We start from the raw sequence: 17491 nt of genomic DNA on the forward strand, positions 1-17491 counted from the left end.
TTGGAAGGACTGATGTTGAAGCTGAAACTCCAATACTTTGGCCACCTGATGCAAAGAACTGACTCATTTGAAAAGAACCTGGTGCTGGGAAAGATTGAAGGCGGGAGGAGAAGGGGACAACAGAGGCTGAGATGGTTGGATGGCATCACCAACTCAATGGACATGAGTTTGAGGAAACTCCAGGAGTTGGTGATGGACAGGAAGACCTGGTGTGCTGCAGTCCATGGGGTCACAAAGAGTTGGACATGACTGAGCGACTGAACTGAACTGATTCCTAGCATCTTTATTTATAGTATCCAAATGCTGAAAAGAACTCCGATGTCCACCAAAAGGTGAATGGATAAACCAGATTGGCTGTAACTTGAACAGAGGAGCCTGTCTGGCTGTAGTCCATGGGGTCACAAAGAGTCAGATGTGATTTACTACTAAACCACCAACCACCACTGCAATAAAGTGGAATGAATTATTAAATCTTGAATTATTAAAATAAATCCTTAAATTATTAAATCTTAAAATAATGGTACTAAATGAAAGAGTCAGGCAAAAAAAGGCTACAACCTGTGTAATTTTATGTGCATACCGTTCTAGGAAATGCATACCTACTAGGCAGAGTTGATCAGTGGTTGCCTGGAGATGGGCCCTGGGAAAGAATGGGTATGGAGAGAGGAATAGATTAAAAAGCAAATGAAGAAGCTTTGGAAAGTGATGGAATGTTCATTAACTTGATTGTGGTGTATACCTAGGTCAAAACTCATCAAGTTGTACACTTTAAATATGTTCGGTTTGTTATGATCAGTTATATTTCAAGAAGGTTATTAAGAAAAATGATGCATTCATGAGTTGCTTTCTGATACTGGATTATACTTTCTAGAATAGTGTTTTTATAAGAAAATAACCATTTTTAAATGACTTAAATGTGACAGTTTCCATGTATAGTTATTTTCAAATCCCTTTTTCAAAGTCTCTCTTTTTTTTTTTAACTAAAGATACCTTATTGAACAACTACATGAGCATTCTCTCTTCCTGGTGCTAGTCTGAGTGACTGCTGATGTTTGGAGTTCAGATTGAAACTTGTAGGGTAATCAGTTCAATTATTTGCTTTCTTTTCTTCTGCCACGTCTGCTTGTGTTATCTGAAGCAGCAAATTGTTTTCACATTTAAAACTATTTACTTTGGTTTAAACTCTACATAGAGTATAGTATAGAACTTGGTCACAGACCACTTTTCTAATAAACTGTTATTTAAGTAACATTTAAACCTTCAGTTTAAAATGTAACAATGCTTTGAAAACCTTGTTAAACTCTAAAATTAGATGACCTATATAAATATTGATGTGCCATGTTTTCAACTTACTAATTGAAAAGTAGCTGACTTTTACTCCCAGGAATGTCAGGTTTATAACAGATAACTTGATTACTACATAAAGGATGTTTAGTACAAAAACTATCTTTTAATTTAAAAAGAAGACCAAAAATGGTTATGTTTTTGAAGACTTTTTCAAATTACTTTCCTACTCTTTATTATTTTTAATCTTTTGTAGATATTTTCAAGTTTGTTGGTTGTGAGTTCTTGTTTTAGCTCATCTATGCCCTGTGCCTTTGGTAATTTTAATACTGTAGGTTAGTTTGGACCTTTACAATAACATCAGTTACCTTTGACAAATTGAATGTATCAAGCAATAATGATTTTTTAAATTATTTAAATCGAAAAGTAAAATAGGAGCAATAAATTATCTTCAACTATATCTGTTTCAAGCATTTAAAAAAACATTTTGTAGAATATGGGTGTTGCAGCTGTTGAACTGTTGTTTAAACATTGTTTCTCACCCTGTGCCTAATGGATTTAATTATGGTTCACACACTTGTTCCTTTCTCATCTCTTCATATGGAGAACTATACAGATAACTGAAAACCACCATGAGAATGTGTTATTAGGCTGTCTTTGCTGATGAGGGTATTTTCTAATTATGTTGTAAATGTTCCTGGCAAATAAATTCTATTAAATACTGGCTTTCTCTTATAGTTCACTAATCTAGTTACTCACCTAGATCAAGTACAAAAGAAAGCCAACATACTGAAACTAAAGGGTCTTGTTGTGACTGGACCCAAAGGTCAACAATAGTGATTAGTCTAAAATCCATTTAACATTGAGAAGAACCGATCACAAATATTTCTTCAACTCTTTTCCAGCCCATACTTGATCATAAGGAGCTTCTATGTTACTTGAGGACACTAAACTATCACAAAGTATATGTTTAAATGAAGAAGAGCAAAACTCCAAGTATATTAATAGTTTGAGGGAAATGGCCTGGAGAAAGAAGATCTGAAATCAGGTTTGTCGACTAAAAAGGTGCACAACAGGAGAGTCACGAGTTAGGTTTTATTTGGGGCAGAATGAAGACTGCAGCCCCAGAGACAGCACCTCAGATAGCTCTGAGAGACTGCTCCAAAGAGGTAGTGGGGGAAGGTCAATATGTAATATTTTGGTGACGGGGGAGTTCAGTGCAAATCATGTGCTTACTTTACAAAAGGTTTTCTGCTAGTTACTAGGAGCTGGTGTCACCATGAAGAGATTTAGTTCTCTTCTAGACATGAAGAGATGCAAGGATTGGGATCATGAAATCAGTTTCTGAAAATATCTAACTAAAGACCTGTTCCACAGTTTCCCTGAAGCACAAAGTGCCTTACTTTCCACCCTGAATTCCTCTCACGGTATTTGAAGGTTGGCAGCTGCAACAACCCAGGGTTCAATCTCTGCAGAGGCAGGTGGCAAATGCCCTTGTTGTTTTTTAGTCGCTGGCAAATGCTCTTGGCAAGTGCCAATTTGTAGTTGACAGGTTTGAAGATTAGAGGGTTAAATAGGAGGAAATAATATGAGCAAAGAAATGGGTGTCAGTGGGTGGAAGGAATATGGTGTATATTGGCAATCTGTAGGAAAACTAACCCACTTTGAGATATAGTTTCGTATTTGGATGTAATGGGTAATAGGATAATAGGATGGAAAAAACTGATCCTATTACAGAGGGCCATGAGTGACGTTAAGTGCAGTGTGACCTTGATACAACAAGTAGTCATAAGACTTTTAAAATTATTTTTTTTATCTATAATGCATGCTTTCCAGAAAAATTTAAAAGGTACAAAAAAGCATTCCATGAAAAATAATTCTGCCTTTTCATAGAGCCTAACAAACTGATTTCAAAATTTATGTGAAGAGAAAGATCAAAGAATGGCTAAGAAACTCTTGGAGTAGAAAAATCAGCAGGAGGAGGAGGAGGGCAACTTGCTTTACCAGATATCGAGACTTACTATAAATTTATAGTAATTAAGACAGCTTGAAGTTAATATAGGGATAGAAAAATTGACAGCCTAGAAACAGTTTATGCACACTTGAATATTTGATTTATGACAAAATGAGTATTGCAGATCATTGGAGAAATATTGCTGAGACAGAAAAATAATTGGATCCCTACCTCATGCCATATAAAAATCAATTTTAAAAGTAAAACTTATAAAATTTTGAAGAAAATACATGACTTTATGATCCTAGGAGTGAAGAATCTCTTAAATGGTAACCTTTCATTCAAAAGATACTCATTATAAAAGAAAAGATTGATAAATTTGGCATTACATTAAAATTTAAAATGTCTGTTCAGTAAAGAACATCATGTAGAAATTGAGATAAATCGTAAGCTGAGAGAACATATTGCAGCACCCATAACTAGTTATTCATAAGAATTCAAGAACTCGTACAGATCAGTAAGAAAATAAAAAAAGAAAGAATAGCTTAATTGAAAACTAGACAATAGAAACAAAACAGGCATTTCACAGAAGAGAAAACATGAATGGCCCATAAACATGAGACACAGCTCAGTCCCCGTAGTAATCAGAAAAATGCAAATCAAAACCAATGAGAGGTCATTTACACTTACTGGATTGTAAAAAGTAGTTAAGTCTTATAAACCAAGTGTGAGAAGGGAAGACCCTAGTGTTAAAATGGTAAACAACCACTTGCAGAACACTTTGTTGTGATATTGCAGTCACATAAGCTACGACTCTGTTCTTGGTATTTCTTAGAGGATTTCTTACACATGTGCACCAAAAGACACACAAGAATGTTCATAGCAGCACTGCTCAGGGTAGCAAAAATCTGCAAATAACCCAAATGTCTGGCAGCAGAAGAGTGGATAGATTAACTGTAGTATGGTCACACAGTAGAATATTCTGCAGCATTGATAATGAATGAACTGCGGCTCCTTTTTAAAAATGGATGAATCTTAGAAACGTAATGTGCAAAAGGGGCAAGTTACAAAGACTATTTACAATATGGAGATCCTATTTCAGCAATGTCTTTGCAAAGACTATTTATAGCAATGCTATCTTACAGAGCTCAAAAATAAGCAAAACCAACTCATTTATGATTTAGCCATATAAACAAATATGATAAAATTTTCTTTAAAACCTATAGGAATCATAAACATTAAAATCAGGTAAAAAGTACTTCTAGGGTGAGAGACAGGGGTGAGAGATGAAAGGAACACAAAAGTAAATACATTGTTGGTAAACTGTTCTTTTTTTAATTTGGGAGGATGGGTGGGGTCATGGATATTGTCTTGTTGCTTAACTCACTTGTATGAATTCTTTTGTGTGTATGAAATGTGACCTTAAAAATGTCATTTGGAGAAAAAATGCATTTCCTCCTTCTACTCAGTCAACCACCCATTTCCCTTCCACAGAGACTTGTTAAATAAATCGTGGAACATCCATATAGTGGAGTATAATGCAGCCATTTAAAGAGAATAAAGCACCTCCATATGTTCTGAAATGCAATGATCCCCAGGTTATGGGGCTTAAAGAAAAAAGTGTATGTGGAGCTACAGTCTGCATTAAAACGTACACACACACATATGTATGTGCCAGGTATCTCAGTAAGATTACTAAGAAACTGGCTCTCATAAGTTCCTGACTCGAAGTGACTTAAATGGAAGCCATAGTTTTAAAAAGTTGATTCAGCCATATGTCAGAAATGAGGTGACTATGGAAAACTAGGGAGACCAGCTGGAAAACCATCACAGTAATACCACCCTGAGGGAACCAAGGCTGCAAAAGGATGATGGAAGAGCATGGGGAAGTGAAACGTGTATTTTGGTGCTGTGAATGATTTAGCAGGGCATCCTGCTGAGTTGCTGTTGCCAAAACCCAGCAGTCTAAAAAGTCACGTGAAACTACATTTTTAATCTGTTGAATTCAGTTTATTTTATTATCCTATTTATGACCTGTTGAATTCTAGATGTAGTTGTGGAATGCCACAGCCCAAATAGATGGTCTTCAGGTTTTGTGGAATCTCCTTTTTGCATTAAAGCCACAAAGGAAGAAATCACTACAGAATATCAAATTCTTCCTGATTTACTCTAAATAGAATATTTTGATCTCTCATCCTGAGAAGGACTTAATTTATAAGTCTATGGTGAGATTATACAAATGTGTGCTTACTAATGTGCCCTATGTAGCAATGGCAAAGATACCCTCCTAACTGGATATTCTTAAGAAGTGCTTTGAAGGCAGAATGTACTCTTAATACCTATAGGTAAATTCAATGAAAATGCTGTAAACATTTCAGCTGGTTTTCTTCTACCCAGCTGCATTATGATACGAATTTCTTCATATGTATCCACAGTTAGGAATTGTTGATTTTTCTTAAACGTCTCATCAATCATTGTCATGCCCACATTTTTACTCATTTCCAGTGGAATCTGCTGGCAAGCTAAAATAAAATAGTCCTATCCACTTTTTCTTCTCTTCTTCTCATGCTGCTTTTCTTCTGCTCTTACCATCATCACTCTTCCCACAGTTGCTCTTTTAGTCAAAATGAAGCTGGCAGCTAGTTGTGTGCAAGCATATTGATTGTAATGTTGTGTGTGTGACTCTCTGCCGTCCTGTTTTTCCTGAACCTCAGATGGAGTCGTCACTCTGACCAGTACAAATCAATTACTACTTGTTGAAGTACCTGAGTCTTCGAACATCTGTTGTCCTTTACATCATCGATGGGACTCAAAAGACATCCACTTGAAGGTTTTTCTCTCATACCACAGGGATTTTCTAAAACTTGTGTTATTTCCTGTGGCCCAGAGATTGTTTCATTTTCCTGCAAGAGGAGGAAAAAAGGGATCTAAGTGCTTCCTGTGATTGCATAAAGTTTATTTTCGGAACAAAATTCTGTGTTTTTTTTTTTTTTAATTACATCCAGTTTTCCTTGCTGAAGAATTTATAGGGAATGTTGGGTGATGTTTGCTCCTTTTTTGCACCAAGTGTTTCTTTTTACTGATTAGAAAGTTTTAAAATAAATATCCTGTGACTCTCTAGTTCAAATGTCTTATGGAGGGAAAAAACATTGCTCTGGAAAAAAACATCTATCTCCTTATTCTTTGGTTAGTGTTCAGACTATTGCTTGAAACAGTCAACATTATTTAGTCTCCCTCTGCACTAACCAATTTTTATAAATAGTATACATAAAATCACCAATAAACAAAAATGTCAAAACCTTTTATTAGTTTGCATCTTTTTTTGGTGAGGAGAGAATTTTTACTGTCTTGAATTAGCAAGTAATTGTTTTCTGTAGAATCAGGGAGATTTCTTATCCTTTCTAGGGAGGAATTTTCATATAAACAAGCTTTTTATATTTATCTAAAACGTCCAATTAATTACATTTTACAATGTAAATTTTACATTTTACAATGTAAAAATGAAGATTCATAATAATCACTTCCTGTTAGTAAAGAATAGGACACAGGAGCTATTTAGTCAAGTTGCTTTTTTATAAATGAAACATTGAAAAGAATAGGAAAATATGCCATCTAACTGTTTAGGCTGGAACCTGTATAACCCACTTTCATTTCTGCATGATGGTTTTATTGCCATGCTTTTTAGAACACCACTTTAGTGTTCTGATTTTTTAGAAACAAGTGTGTATGTGACTTGCTTGCACATTTTCTGAGACCATATTTTCCAAATGCAGAATAGGTACTGCCACCTCAGTTTTGGTTTCACTTCACAACTCTGTTAATAAAAATCCTTGTTACAAACTAATTTCCCTTGACAATTCCTAGCAGCCCTAACATGTTACTATTTTAAGCAATGAATGAAAGTGGTATCAATTCCCATGTAAATAAGAACATTAGTCACCGTCTCCAAAACTGGTTTGAGGAAGATGGAGAAAGTAGATTTCCTAATGAAATGAGAGACCAAATTGTCAGTTTATCCATTTGGGAAAGTACCTTACAAATATGAATTTCTTTCCCTCTATTTTTCCGGAAATTGGTAAGCCTGTAAGGTACCCATTTTCTTGGGTAGAAGAAATAGGTTTGGAAAGTTCAGTGCATTTGTCTAGGTAAGACTGTTAGAGAAAAATATACCCAAAGAATCTCAGGAATCATGATAAGCATTTATTAGCTGGAACGGTCCATGATATTAAATGGATATCAACTGATGGGGATAAGATTCTACTCACATTACCCTATATTAGAATTTCTTTGCTTTACTCTGGAGTACTGAGTGTGAACTTGAAGGGAAATTGTAATTCAAACAGCTGTACCAGATAGAATAACTGTAAGTGGTGTTCTTGTTGAATGAAATATTAATCAAGAATGTAATTTTGATTCATTTCTTTTATTCATTTACTATTTGACTTGTCTAAAAGAGTTTTGTTTTATAGCTTTAAGGAAATATTTGCTTTCTTCCAACTCCATTGCTCTGTTATTGTTTTTAAGTAAATACTGGGAGAAGCCTTCAAGAGAGGCTGGCATCTGGGAGGAATAAGGAGTTTGCTTCTTGATTTGCCCACTGTGGAGGGTAGTGGGGAGGAAGTGTGGAGCGCTTGAAGTGCTTTAGTTTGCTCTGCCATCTGGTCATCAGGAAAACGCTATGTTTTCAATTTCACAGTGAGTGAGGAGTTTATTAAAGAGGAGAACTTTTAGTTAAAGAAAGCAAGGAATCATATTTTGTGTCTGCCACTAAGAGCTTCAGCTTGCTTAATTGTGAAAAGAAGGGTCACATGTGGACAATTCTGCCCATCAGTATGACTCTAATGATGCTTTTGTTTCTATCGCTGGTGAGAACTTGAAGACAGTGGTTTGGAAAGATGAGCAAATGTGCAAGGGTATACACCTGGGATAGAGTTATTCCAGTCCCATAAGGTCTCTCCCCACTTCCATACACTCTTTAGGAAGGGAATAAATTGAGCCAAAGGGGTGAGTTTTTCTTAGGCCAAAGAAAGAAATCAGAGCTTAAAGTTTACTGCCAAAGTGTCTGATCTAAGTATCAGTTGGAAAGCTATGAATCAAGTGTAATTGATCAACATCCATCCACTCTTCTCCTTATTGAACTACTTTATGCTTTAAAAGTTAAAACCAGGCTCATGTTTTATTTACCACTTTTTAAATAAAGCATTAAGTTCAAGAGAGGCTGTAGGGGGAAAATCAAGACTAGGAAAAGAAATCAATGCAGAAAGCACATCTTTGCACTAAACATTGAGACTGAAAGTCTGGCAATGGGCAGTGGCCCACAGAAAATGAAGAGCTTGGAGGTGGGTCCACCTGTTGCCACCTGTTGTCATCTTTCCAAGTAATTAATACAGTTCTCTGAAGCTACCTGAATTAAACCTTGAAAGCTCAAATCCCAGGATGCGATTTAGACTGAGCAGCCTAAAAGTTTTTAAAGGATTTGTAGAACCTGTCGTCCCATAGGAAAGTGCAGTTTGTTTCATTCAAGGTACAGCTAATCACTGTGAATAGGAAGAAATTTTCCTGACCTTTGAAAGAGACTATTGCCCAGAGGGTCTTTGGTTTATTAGGAGTGTCTGTCGAGACGAGAATTCTTTTTGGCTTCATTTGCAGGTGCCGGTATGGAAAGAGGAGGAGGAAGGTAAGGAGTGGATTGCCCTTCCGAGAAGGGCAAGAAGAATGAAATGTGCAAAGGTTTGAAGCTTGAGAATTTAGTTGGGATCCAGACTACAGATGAGAAGGTCAATGTGGCTGAGGCTGGGCTGGGCTGGGGCTGAGCAGAGGTGAGCTAGGAAGGGGTGAAGGGCCAGGTTGTGAAGGGCTTCCTTCCTCTCGAAGGAGCCGGACTTGCCCTACCAGCGATAAGGAGCCCTTAAATGTGAGCTGCCAGGTCTGCTGGCTCGCAAGCTCACAGCCTTCTCTCCATTCCCCCACACTCACTGAGTGTACTGCTTCAGTATGCATGTGCAGACAGCCCGACAAGCACCTGAACCTCAAAACCTTTTTCAGTTTCCACATTCTCTGCCCGCACTCCTCTGACTTTGTTCTCGTTTGGTCTGCTCTGCATCTGAAATCTGAAAGTCCCCTAATGTGAGTTTAGTTATTTACCATTCTTCCTGTTCCCACATTCTGTTACCTTTAGTGAACTTTGCAGGACTTCTGATGGCTTGATGTCCCTTCACCCAGTCCTTCCCCTCTCTCCAGATTTATCTTTGGTATTAGTCAGGATTCCTCAGAAAAGCAAGTAATAGGGCAGTGACCAATATATGGGATAATTGAACAGCAACATTCTCTCTCTCTCTTGATATGTAAAGAGAGGGGTTTTGAGGAGTTGGCTCAAGTGATGGTGGAGGTTGGCAAGTGCAAAATCTGCAGGGTGGACTAGTAGGCTGGAAACCCATGGAAAACTGATGTTGCAGTTCAGAGGCTGTCTGTTGGCAGAATTCCTTCTTGCTTGGGGGAAGTCAGTCTTTTGTCTATTAAGGCCTGCAGTTGATTGAATAAGGTCCACCCACCCACGTTATGGAGGGCAATCTGCTTTACTCAAAGTTTACTGATTTAAATGTTAGTCTCATCTGAAAACATCCTCACCGAAACATGCAGAATAATGTTTGACCAAATATATGGGCATCGTGGCTCAGCCAAGGTGAAACAGAAACATCATCACATCTTCCTTTCTTCTCCAATCTAGACTCACACAGTAAACGGCTCATTTGCTTCTCCCTCACTCCCTTGTTTTGTATAATCACTATATGCTACTTTGTTCTTGCCAGAGCTCTTATGACTTCTGCTGTTGGCTTCCTCTCCTCCTGAAACTGCTCAGCAACACTGTAGAAAACCACACACTCAAGTGTAAGGCTGCTACAACAAATGTGTGATTTCCAGCTCTAATGGGGTCCTCAGGGCTCCTGGGTGCTGCTTGTATGTCCCTGGTCAACAGCCTTTCCATTCCCATAGAGGCTATTTCAGATGTCTGCAGTTCTGGGGCATCTCTTACGCATCCCAGTCACTCTTCCTCGTTAGAGGAGCTCACCTGTTACAACGCAGTGGAATCGTGTGTGCTGAGCATGCGCCACCTCACCGTGCTGCTCTGCTCCCTGTCCGAATCATCTGAACGATCTTGGCTTGCCCACATTAAGAGATTACTGAGAGCAGACAAAAAGGCCAGCAGGCACTCACACTTTGCCTTCAGAACTCATCCAGAGCAACTCTGTCTCTTCTCACTTTTGACTTTCCTGGCACCTTGACTCCTTGCCCCACATCTCCATCCTCTAACTCCCATTTTCCGGTTTGTCTCCGTTGTTCAGTCGCTCAGTCATGTCCAACTCTTTGCAACCCTATAGACTGCAGTATTCTAGGCTTCCCTGTCCTTCTCCATCTGCCCGAGTTTACTCAAACTCATGTCCATTGAGTCGGTGATGCCATCCAGCCATCTCATCCTCAGTCGTCCCTTTCTCCTGCCCTCAATCTTTCCCAGCATCAGGGTCTTTTCCAGTGAATTGTCTCTTCGCATCAGGTGGCCAATGTATTGGAGCTTCAGCTTCAGCATCCATCCTTCCAATGAATATTCAGGGTTGATTTCCACTAGGATTGACTTATTTGATTAACAAGTGGCTTAGTTTGAATTCAACTTGCTGGCTTTGACCTTCATGCTTCTCAAGGTCACATGCTCTGGGGGCTGCTCTACTCAGGGAGGAGGGAAGTGGCAGTGATGAGAGAGACCTACATTCAGTTCCTGAACCTGTGGCTCAGCCAGACTACATGTTACTCAGAACTGCAGAGTCCCTCCGGATTTTGATGGCTCCACATTCAACATGACACCCTGTAGTTCTCACTATGAGTCTCTCTGCAGCCAGCCAATGCTTGCTGCAATTATCAATTCCCAAGGGGACTTCCTGACATCTGGTTTATCAGTGTACCAAGAAGTGGTTGGAAAAAAAGTATTACAGTAAGTTCTGGTCTCTGTGGAGAGGACATCTAGTTTGGCTGTCCTTCAGACTCACATGTTCCACCCATATAGGCCAGAAATAGCTCACTACCTAGGACTCTTTGAAGGACAGAGATCATTGCCACCTCCTCCTGACTTCCCTTGCCTCCTCCTTGGTGGTCCACTCCATCTTTCAACTTTGCATGCTAAATATCCACCTCACTCCTGTGTCTGATCTAGTAACTCAGGTTGGTAAATCAAATGGAATTTAGAAATGGTAGGGTGTGGTGTCTGGATGTGGTTGGGCAGATGGTACCAGTCATGGAGACATGACAGTAGAAGGGAGGAGCAGGGTGTTTTAGGAGGAGGGTGATAACTGGCTTTGGCCATGTTAACTTTCAGAGGCCTATGGAACATGTGATCATTGTGACATCTTGACGGGTTTTTATTAGGCATTTATCATACAGCCTGACTTACACCCTTCCCTTGAGGCCATGTGAGTTCACGTTTCATCTTATAGGTTGCTAAAACAAAAGAAACAATACTGATCACCTAGTCCCCATCATTTAGTCAAGGAGGGATTTATTGTGTGTAACTGAAAAGACCCTGTTACAACAGGAATACATACACAGAGCAGAGACAGGTCCCAGCTTGTGGCAGTGCCAGCCACCCCTCGGTCTCTGTCCTAGTCTCTCGTCATCTTTGCCCAGCTGTTGGTGGTCTGAGGTTCACCCCTGAGGAAACGATTCAGATGCTAGTGAGCCAGTAGTGAAGTGCTGGAATGCATGTTTTTTAAAAAGTATTCATTGGAACATAATTGCTTTACAATGTTGTGTTAGCTTCTTCTGTACAGCTGTGTGAATCAGCGATATGTATACACATATCCCCTCCCTCTTGAGGCTCCCTCCCATCCTCCTACCCCACCTGCCCGGAATATACCTATATAGTTACTGACCACTCATCTTATTCTTTGGGTCAAGTGCAGAGTTTCTGCAGAACTATTGAGTAAGTTTTCTCAAAAGACCTCTGTTTCTTCATCAGTTAACCTGAGCAAGTAATAAAATTGCTCCTTCAGATGCTAGCCAGCAAAGTGGAGAACAGCAGTGAGGGCAACGCCTAACGGCCCCGCAGGCATCTGGACGGATCAGAACTGTCATCTGCTATTTGCAGTATTGGTTGGCATCAGAAACAGGCATGGAAGAAAACGTGCTGCTACGTCTCCCAAGTCGTATCTCTAGACGGGGAAACTGGCTCACTTCCCATATAAAGGCCTGCTATTGAAAGGCCATTTATGAATCCATGATGGCAAGTGCCGTGTGTGTGTGTGTGTGTGTGTGTGTGTGTGTGTCTTGCAGACCTCTTTACCATTAGAATGATAGGAACAGGAAGGCAGCTCTGTGTCCAACCTGGAACTCAGAAAGGTGGCTGGGCTTCAGATAGAGTTTGGGAGTCATTACACGCTGGTGGAGGTTGGAGCATTTTTTTTTTTTCAGGTAACTTTTTTGTTCTTCAACTCCCAAATTCCTTAATGTCAGTATTAGAAATTTATATTCTCCTTAACTGTGCAGAGATTCAGTAGGCATGTGACGCTTTAAAATAAGGAGTATTGAGGTATTTCTTCCATTATTACAGTTGTGAATAACCACTGCTATAAAGTATGTGTGTGATAATCGTTCGGTTGTGTCAGACTCTTTGCAGTCCCATGGACTGTAGTCCACCAAGCTCCTCTGTCCGTGGAATTCTGTAGGCAAGGATACTGGAGTGGGTTGCCATTCCCTTCTCCAGAGGATCTTCCCAACTTAGGGATCAAACCCAGGTCTCCTGCATTGAGACGAATTCTTTACCGTCTGAGCTACTAGAGAGTTATAGGGTATAAATAAGTATAAATAACCTTTTTAAGTGGAAAAATAAATGGACAGAACACTGAAATTTTTAGGGAAATTTTTAAAACTATTTTTGTTAATTTCAGAAAGATTGGTGAGGTTCCTGAATGTTTTACAAGGAAATCTCTGAAGAGTTCGTAGTCACCAAAAACAGAGTCAATAGAATGCATAGAAAAATGGACAAGTCCATTGTCCTACTTTTTAAGTACAAAAGTAAATCTAAAGGTGCAACCAAGTGCAAAATTACAGAGAACTACATGAATGAACAAATGGATGGATGAAAGTATGAATCAGTATCACCTTAAGGGTAAGTTAAACTCTTTGGGATGTTCCTTATCTTTCTCAGCTTACTTAGAAATGAATGGATGATGCTTCTTTAGTGCCCCAGAGTCTTTCATTACTTCTAATCCCAAAGTAAAAGATGATCGTTCCAATATGACTATTAATTCATTAGTTAACTTGCATTATTTTGTCAAGTGCCACCAAGGAATTGCTGTCAGTCACCCAGTTTTCTTTTTTCTTTTCCTCTGATGTACAGAGCTGCTCTTGGTAATATATGCTTCTCATCAGATTATACTGATCTGCAAGAGAACTGGTGTCCTGGGGCCAGGCGACCAGACTTTTCAAGGCTGGTGGCAGTAGATCTTACATTGGTAAAACCAAATGTGTTTTGCTGGGAGTATTGATAAAACCATTTATTTTTACTGAGGGCTACTCACATTGATAGATGGTCAAATACAAGAAGCAAAATAAATATGGATGATCCTGGCATTACTGCCTCTGACACTTTTTTTTATTACTTTAATATTTTTCTATACAGTCTGTAGGTGTGGATAGATGCCAGGCTGACAATTTTGCTATGCCTGCCAGAATTACACTTATTAGTTTTATGTATTAATTCTTAAAGGAAAAGATATTTTTCTATATGAAGATGTGGTGCTTCGACTTGATGATGTGACTGCTGCTTTCTCAATACAGTAGTTTAGCATATGCAGATGATACCACTCTGGTGGCAGAAAGCAAAGAGGACCTAAAGAACTTCTTGATGAAAGTGTAAAGAGACAAGTGGAAAAGCTGGCTTAAAACTCAACATTCAGAAAACTAAGATCATGGCATCCGGTCCCATTACTTCATGGCAAACAGAAGAGGAAAAAATGGAAACAGTGACAGATTTTATTTTCTTGGACTCCAAAATCACTGCAGACGGCAACTGCAGCCACGGAATTAAAAGACGCTTACTCCTTGGAAGGAAAGCCATGACAAATCTAGACAGCATATTAAAAAGCAGAGACATCACTTTGCCAACAAAGGTCCATATAGTCAAAGGTATGGTTTTTCCAGTAGTCATGTATGGTTGTGAAAGTTGGACCGTAAAGAAGGTTGAGCCCCGAAGAATTGATGTTTTCAAATTGTGGTGCTGGAGAAAACTCTTGAGAATCCCTTAGGCAGCAAGGGGATCAAACCAATCAATCTTAAAGGAAATCAACCCTGAATATTCACTGGAAGGACTGATTCTGAAGCTGAAGCTCCAATAGTTTGGCCACCTAATGAGACCAGCTGACTCATTAGAAAAGACCCTGATGCTGGAAAAGATTGAGGACAGGAGGCGAAGGGGCAACAGAAGATGAGATGGCTGGATGGCATCCCCGACTCAATGGACATGAGTTTGAGCAAACTCCGGAGATAGTGAAGGACAGAGAAGCCTGGTGTGTTGCAGTCCATAGGGTTGCAAAGAGTTGGACATGACTTAGCAGCTGAACAAGAAAGCAAAATATGCAGATAAATTGAAATTTGGAATTATTGAAATCTTCCTAAAACAAAATTTTTATAATTCTCTGCCTTAATAAACTATATTCCGTATAGCCCTTTTATCTTCTATATTTTGTCTTGCTTTGGGACATAAAGGATCATTTATACTTCTATTATAGAACTATACATATGTATATATACATACATGGAGGGAGAAAGTCATTTATGTCTCTTTATCTTCAGGTTCTAGCCCCAGAATTGCTTTTGAAACAGTAGCTAAAATCCTTTTTTATCCAGTGTTTTCTTCTGGCTGTCTCTTAATCCAAGGGCTCACTGAGCACTGCCCCAAATTCAGTTTCACTGGAAATTTAGTTATTTGAGGTTTTAAAATCAATGTTGATCCTTTTTTTTTTCCAATTTCAACTGGAAATCATACATTTTAATAAGATATGCTTATGTTGCTGACTAAGCCAAGCAAATAATTATCTCCTGAGTTCTACAAAGCAAGCATTTTTAAGCAAAATCCTAAGTTAGATTACTTGAGATTTGAATCTATCTGCCGGTTGAATGCTATGATCATCTCCATCTTTCTCCTAAGTCTTCATTCATTGTTCAGGCAATGAATATTCATTGAGTGTCTACAACCTGTCAGACAGCACGTGAGATGCTGGGGACACATGGATAACAATGCACAATTTTGCTTTCAGTGTACTTATAATGCTAGTGGGATTTCAGGCAGGGGTTCTCTCTTCAGCATCACTGGCTGATAAAATCAAGACTGGGTTTCAAGTTCATTGTTCTCTCAGTCAATAAAAAAAAAGCAAAATTTTAGCAGCCTTCCTGAAAAATTCAAGCTCTCTGGCTGTGAAAGTTTGCCGGGAGACTTGAACAGTTGACGGTATGAGATGAGTGGTTTTCAAATTCTAGCATGCCTAGAATTACTGGTTCAGTTCAGTTCAGTTCAGTTGTTCAATTGCTCAGTCGTGTCTCTTTGCGACCCCATGAACCACAGCACGCTAGGCCTCCCTGTCCATCACCAACTCCCAGAGTCCACCCAAACCCATGTCCATTGAGTCAGTGATGCTTGCTGGGCCCCACCCCCAAGATTCTGATGCAGTAGGTCTGGAGCTGGAGGGAGTGGAGTGGTTTGCATTTCTAAGAAGTCCCCAGGTGATGCAGATAATGCTAGTATGGGGGCTACATTTTGAGAACCACTGGTCTAAAGTATTTTCTTCCTTAACAGGCTGTCCTTCTGGTGATGACAGTGACATTAATAGTAATAAACATAGAATAGCTCACACCTAGTGAGTTCTTGTGGATTATCAGGTGTTCTGCCCTTTACATCTATCATTACATTCATTTCTCACACAACTTAATGAAATAGTTGTGATCACTACACTCATTCTGTAGGTGAGGAAACAAACATTTGGAAAGGTTAATGAATTTGCCCAGAGTTAGTAAGTGCCCAAGGCCAGGATCTGAACTTAATTCTTTCTGACACACATCTATGCCCCAGCCACCACACTATTCTGCCTTCCTATGATGGCCAGCATACCTGGGCAGTGACAGTACAATCCTGATCTCCTTGGGGGCACCAAAGAGATATCTATCAGGCCTGTCTTCACATGTGCCTACACCTAAGGGTGTTCCGAGTAGATAGCCCTGTGGCCTTTCATCAGTTCAGTCGTGTCCAACTCTTTGCAACCCCATGGACTGCATGCAGCAGGGGCTTCCCTGTCCATCACCAGCTCCCAGAGCTTGCTCAAACTCCTGTCCACTGAGTCAGTGATGCCATACAATCATCTCATCCTCTGTCGTCCCCTTCTCCTCCTGCCTTCAATCTTTCCCAGCATCAGGGTCTTTTCCTGATGTGAGTCAGTTCCAAAGTATTGGGGTTTCAGCTTCAGCATTAGTCCTTCCAATGAATATTCAAGACTGATTTCATTTAGGATTGACTGGTTTGATCTCCTTGCAGTCCAAGGCTCTCTTTCTCCAACATCATAGTTCAAAAGCATCAATTCTTCAGCGCTCAGCTTTCTTTATAGTCCAGCTCTCACGTTCATGGGAAAGAGCAGAACTTCCTTTAGTCATTTATTCTAGTGACTAAGAAGCTTTTTGCAATGGAAAATTTTATTTTTAATTGGATGAAATGCCTCCATCTTACATATTTTAAAAGCCTTTAAATCACCAGGAATTAGATAACCATAGCACAGCACATCCAGTTGAATTGACCTCAGCTCTAGATGAAACAAGATTTGACAGTGAGGGCTAGAACAAGGTTTGCGTTTTCCCAAAGGTCTGCAGGGGAATTCCTCCCACCTCCTAACCTGGCATCCAGCTCTTCTCCCGCCCACCAACCCTGGAGAGCCCTTTCAGGCGGACGATTATTATAATAATATGATTTTATTATTATAGAACATAGATGCAGAAAACAACATAGAGTGATGGTCTGATTTAATTATTCTGAGGTGAGAGTACTTTTCAAGTCAATAAATAGAACTTTGTCACCCACTATGATGGCTAATTGTATGTGTCAGCTTGACTGGGCAAAGGAATGTTCTTATGTTAATATTGCCCTAATCATCTAGGTTGTTCAAAACTCATGCTCAGGAAAGGTTCTTAGGAATAGGATTTACTTGACTGGTAAAGCATGCTGTA

The sequence above is a fragment of the Cervus elaphus genome, chromosome 13, assembly GCF_910594005.1.
Source record: "Cervus elaphus chromosome 13, mCerEla1.1, whole genome shotgun sequence".
Classification (NCBI taxonomy): Eukaryota; Metazoa; Chordata; class Mammalia; order Artiodactyla; family Cervidae; genus Cervus; species Cervus elaphus.